General features: G+C 31.7%; 1 pseudogene; it reads left to right on the forward strand.

Annotated features, from left to right (window-relative positions):
* Window positions 1-1153: 1153 nt before the first annotated feature.
* On the forward strand, window positions 1154-1783 carry LOC131040885 (germin-like protein 9-3; annotated as a pseudogene).
* Window positions 1784-6589: the final 4806 nt, after the last annotated feature.

Consider the following 6589-nt stretch of genomic DNA (forward strand, 5'->3'; position numbering starts at 1 on the left):
TCCTTGGAATTTTATAAAAAATGTAATTCTCAAAATGGTGACCTTGTGGCTTTAGATAAATCTTATAAAACATGAAAATGGTGCATGACCTACAAAAAGTGATTTAAATGAGGAAAATGTGATTGATCACCATTTTGAGATTGTTGACTGATGAGCAATCACATTCTCCTCATTTAAATCTCTTTACAAATGTTGGTAGATAGAAAACAAGCATGGAAGTCATTTAGGATACAAAATGTAATGCAATAATTATTCTTTTCAATGCACCAAGTTGAATTGTTCATAGTGAATGCTCCTTGATATTGTAGGATGGTGACTAATTATTGCATATGAATGCCTATAAGCAAGACACAATGAATCATCATATAAACATGCTCAAGGTCAACTCCTTACATCTATTGTAAAAGGATGGAAGTAGATTTTTAATGTTAGATCAAGGCTGTGCCATGTGACATCACTCCTTTGCATTATAAAATTGACCTAGGATGGGGGTTTGTAGATTTCAAGTATGGACAAGAATTGAGAGAAGCCTAACTTAACAAATAATAATATAAAATTATAAAATTAATGTTTTTTTAAGAAAAAAGAAATACCAATTTAAAATATAAAAAAAATGACAAACATAACTAACATCAAAAGACGTTAAACTGCTTAAATGGACAATGAATTAACAACTGCCATCGATTATTCCCTCTTAAAATGGTCTGCTCAAAATGTGCCTGTCGAATCACACAATGCCTCAGTCTTGCAGGAGACGGATTGTATAAATAATTATTTGTAAGTTTGCAAGACGGTATAAATCAAAAAAATTGTCGAACTAGGATTGAGCAAAAGGAAATCGTAATAGGTATATTCTTAAATTAAAATTGATCGACACAATCAAGTAATTTTTGTGTAGATCGCTCTGACATAATCGAGATTGAGGTGGCCAATTTTCGTGGGAAAATCTGATATAGGTTTCCAAACATTTTTGAAATTTAGCTTCGGCTAAGGAGAGGAGATAGAAAACAAAGCCGGCTTCACCATTGATGTCCTCGCAACTCTCTGCAATGTAAACTCTGGCTGTCCTATAAATACATGCTTTCTATCAACTTCCCTTCACACCCAAACTTTTAGAACTCCTCCTTTCTGTAGTATTAATATTCAGAAAGAGATGGAATTTAATGGAGCTTGTTTGATTGCAATTTTAGTGGTATTCAGTAGTGTTGGCACAATCTACTCATCGGATCCTGATATTCTCACCGATTTCCTTGTTCTGCTGGGGCAGAACCCACTTAATTTGACTGGCAGTTTCTTCACTTTCACGGGATTCTGAAATGTGCAAAACAACAATTTAACTGGGCAGATAGCAGTAAACGTGACGAAGGCGGTGGTGGCAGAGTTTCCAGCACTGAATGGGTTGGGCGTGTTAATAGCGGTGCTGCAGTTCCCTATGGGCGGACTGAACCCTTCTCACACTCACCCCCGCGCTTCTGAACTTCTGTTTCTTGTGGACGGAGCTCTCCTGGTTGGAGTTGTTGACACCACGGGAAAGCTCTTCACACAGACCCTCATTTCAGGGGATTTATTTGTGTTTCCTAAAGGACTCCTCCATTACTAGCTCAACACGGATGCTGCCTTCGAGGCCTTGGCTGTTTCTACCTTTGGGAGCGCCAATGCAGGCACTGTGTCAGTCCCTTCTACTCTCTTCACAACCGGTATCCCCGATGATGTTCTGGCCAAATCATTCAAGACAAACACACAGACTATCGAGCTGCTCAAGGGTGGCCTTAAAAGTACCTGATTGCTTGGTTTCTTTCACCCATCATCCTTGACCGCCTACATAATAATGTTCTCGATTTTCTTTCCACTTTCTTAAGCTTGAACATCCCTGATTACTTGCTTTCTTCTACCCCTAGTCCTCGACTACCCTTCATCCTTGCCCGCCTATAGAATCGCGTTCTCTCTTTTCTTCCCTCTTTCTTAGCTTGAACTTGTTTTTCAGTTGATTTGTTTTCTTTTGTGCTTGTCACTACAATAAATGTATTGATTTCTTTACTGAAAAGTAAAATAAATGTCTACTTTTAAGGCAAGAAAGCATAATAAGATGTGTTAGTCTTGTATGGATTTTGTATAATTTTAAATTATATAAATATATTTTAATTTATAATAGTTGTTAATATATTTTAATACCATAAGAGTCAAATTGTCTTTTGAAAATAAAGGTGTTTATTAGTTCCTTCCAAAGTAGGATACCATCACATCCATGTAATTTAATTTTTTAATTAATTTAACCAATCAATGCATAAAATTAAAAATCTGAATAATATTTCTATAGTATACAATTTTCTCTTCAATAAATTTAGAATATTACATTTATCTCACATTTTATTGGTGTTAGTAGTTTAAAAAATCGAATTATTATTATTATTTCCTATATATGATTGACAATTGCCATTTCATATTCAAGCTTTGTGTCTTTTTTCTAAACACATGCACATATGAGACTTTGCATTAAAACAAAATTAATTTGTGTTCCTTAAATTTAGCGACATTAAGGATTAATGGTACTATAGAGCGCATCTCCCCTAAATTCGGATAGAAAAACATAAATAAGCCCAATTCAAAGAGAAAAACATAAATAAACCAAATTCGAAGAGAAAAACATAAATAAGTAAAGTACTATACAACAGGTTCCTAAAGCAACCAAAAATTTATCGTAAAAACTGGTACCGATAAAAAAATGATGGGAAAATTGTATGAGGATAACGGAGAAAAAATTGAAGATTATTTACACCAAATGTGTTCCTTTTCATGTGTTAACAATATTTATCTTATTTCACTTATTTACTTTAGGCATATGTTTGGCCATTTTTAACCTAAGAAGGTAAATTAAATTTTATTTAAATTGACATACTTGAATTTCAAGGTCAATTTTATTTAATTCGATAAATTTGTTTTCAAGATTTTTATTGGTGCTTGTGGGTAGGTTAGTACTATTGCAATCGGTTGCATTGTTTTTTGTTAACTCATTATTATTCAATTGTTTCTCTACCAATTAGAAATATATATATATATATATATATATATATATAATCTATGTTTTTGCATAAGAACTTAATCATTCAAGTGATATGTTTCTCTAATACTAAATAGTGCTTAATTTCTAAACTTTTATTTTGTAGTATAAAAACTATTATTTATCATTATGAACTAGACATCTACTATCTGTGTTTGTGTCTATAGATCATATGGAACACATGGTATACTTAGCTATCAAGTCAATCTAGATATTATTTAGCAAGGCAAACCTATTCAAGTTTATATGGTGACTGAGAGTCCATTTTGAGTGCTAGTAACAATTATACAAATAATCAATTATTGATCTAATTTTACCACTATCATGTAGCTTAATACTTGTAGTTACAAACCCATCAGTTTCCTTTCAACTTTTTACCCACTAATATCTTTTATACACAACAATTTCATATACTCAGAAAAATTTATATGATGTAACTTCCAATGCAACTACATATTGTTGCTAAATCTTGAACAATATTAATGGCCTATGAATAAGCCAATGGTTTGAATGAATTGAAATTTATCTATACATATAAATATAAATGCATAAATTCAATATAAATATGCATATCCATATACATATGTACATACATACATACTAAACATGTAAGCATATTTTTAGATATTTAATGCACCCTATAATCATGAAGATTTTACATTTCAAATATATAAACTTATTCTCCATCAAATAGAATAAATAAACATCTTTTACTATGAGTTTCCAAAAAAAAAAATAGTAGTTTAGAAAACTATTTGAGCTAAAACATTTTACATTTATATTTTTTATCCCTTTCTCCTTCTATACTTCTCTTCTTCTTTTATCCTACCAATTAATAAAAATAATAATAGTGACATAATATTTCTCCACATTTTTGTTAATAGGTCAACCTCTGTCAACTTTCTTTTCTTCTACCATTAATTTGCATGCAATTTACTTGTATCTATCCCCTCACTCTAGCTCATTGGACATATCTAAGGCATTCAAAGAGAAAATAGTGAAGAGGTGATATTTTTGTAAACTTATTTTATTTCTTGCTTCACACTCTTCGTAATTAATCTCATATTCTTTTTTCACACTACCTCTTTAAATGCTCAAAAATTGGAATTTAATTTAATATTTTAAAACCAAAATTATATTTAAATTATAAAAACTAGCTTATTATTTTTGTAAAAATATTAAATCCACAACAAAATATGCTTAACAACATAAAAAGAGCAAAGACTTCTAAATGCATGGTAGAGATAAATATCCTAATCTTGAGTGAACTATAAGAAATTCAAAAGAAAGCATAACATACTCTATCAAATTTATTTGCAATCAAGATAACAACAATAATGACCTTGACAGTTGCAAAAACTCTAGAACAGTTAATACACCTATAGTATGCACCATTACTAGGATAAGCCTTAACAAAAAAATGTCATACATGAATAACTAATAAAGAATGTAACTTTAAAACTAGTTGTAGGTATGCAAATAAGTTCTTGTTACATAGTATAAAGAACCAATTTTTATCAATTTGTCTTCATCCCCTTGATGTTGCTCTCCATTTTTAATTGAGAGAGAGAATTAAAATTTGTCATGAATTCACCTCAATACAATATCAACGTAGTTATTCCAATTAGATATAAACATATATATAGATAAATTGGATAACTATCTCTTATAGATCAATAAAATATTAAAATCAAATATGGAATCTCATTAATCATTTATATATTAGTTCATGCATATGATTCATCTATCTACTAATTAATAAATATAACAGTCAAAAATAAAATTTCACATTCCTATGACTATATGAAAGAATAGTCGTCACATTATAACCATTTATATTCAAAATATGTACACAAAAGAAAATTGCATTTTTTTAAAACATCATTTGAATTTCATTATTTTAATAACTGAAATATTTATTCAATAATCATTCAACAACAAAAAATGTCATAGTTTAAGGCTTTTGTGGACAACCAATTAAAGAATAAGATTAAAACTCTCGGAAGAGACAATGGTGGAGAGTTGTGTATTCCGAAACAAATATTTTTTTGGAATAAGTCCAAATTCATAATCTATATAGAAGATGAAACTATGCACCCCTCAATATAATAGATTTTTAAAGAGGATATGATATTTATGGAGAAAGTAAGAAGCATCATTAGTGGTGATAATATTGAACACAAGTCTAGGAAAAAGAAATCACCATTGTATTTTTAATCATATCAACATAACTCATACATCAAAACTTGTTGATTAAACCCATAGGGAGGTTTGAAATGAAAATATGATATCTCATCAAAATATTAAAGTTCTTAGTTGTTATGAATGTATATAAATTGTTGGATTTTGCCAAGATCAAGAGGTCAATGAAATGTACAAGATAGAGACATAATATGGGACAAGAATAAACTGTATTCTCATCAATAGAAAATGATCAATAATTGTTTCATACAATGTAGATGAGCCTGCTTATATAGGCAAGGCTAGGGATATGTATGAGCACACAAATATGACATGTGGCTCAATAAGAAACAAGGGTAGGTAGGAAATAGGTGTGGGTAGGTAGGAGAAATAATATAATATTCCACATGAGGTGGATCACCCACCGAAGGTGGAATTATCACTCCACAATAAGTGGATATGATAGTGTAATAACAAGATCAACACCATAAGAGGTGGAATTTCTCCTACACACACTATCCCAATGTGGCACAAACACCCAAGTGTCTCATATCCAAACTACTATGAAATGCATTATCCTAAGTAAACTTAAGTAAGTGTAATAATATCCATGATGAATAATTATTTACACCAACACCCCCCCTTAAGTGCAACTTAGGGGAATGCACTTAAGTCTACAATGCAACTAAGCAATGCAAGATGGGTCCCAGCTACGAGGCCATGTTAGGTACCCATGCACAAATGTAAATGCATGCAAACCAATGCAATGAAATCTCTCGCAAAGTGGGGAAAGAGAGAAAAACCCAATGGGAAAAAACCCTCCCCCAAAAAGAGAGATGAAAGCTATACAAGAGAACTCTCATAGAAGTATGTGAGGAACAAAACCCCATGTGAGGAAAAAGTCCCCCCCATATGAGAGAAGAAGAGAAGTCAAACTGTGATCCTCCCTCAATGAAGAATCTACACCAATTATAGAAGCTCGATGTATGAAGAAACTGCTCCATGAACGTCGAACAACATTCCTCCCCTTAGGAAGAAACAAAACCAAAGGTGTATCCATGAAGTCTCCCCAATCATGAAGGGAAGAGGTATGAAGAAAACTCATGATGAAAGGAATCTCTAAAAACTGCTCAAGTGTCCTCATGTTGATGCTAAAAGATACCACTTCCAAAGGTGGTAAACTATGCCACACTACTAAAAAAGGAACTCCAACATCCAGTGAAGATGAATGTAGAACAATGTCCAAAGACTCATGTGTCTCCTTAAAGCATAAAGAGACCTCCTCCAACTGCTATACATAAGTATCCACAATCATGTCAACCTCGAAAGAATGATCATGTAGAGAATGAA

This window comes from Cryptomeria japonica, chromosome 10, assembly GCF_030272615.1.
Source record: "Cryptomeria japonica chromosome 10, Sugi_1.0, whole genome shotgun sequence".
NCBI lineage: Eukaryota > Viridiplantae > Streptophyta > Pinopsida > Cupressales > Cupressaceae > Cryptomeria > Cryptomeria japonica.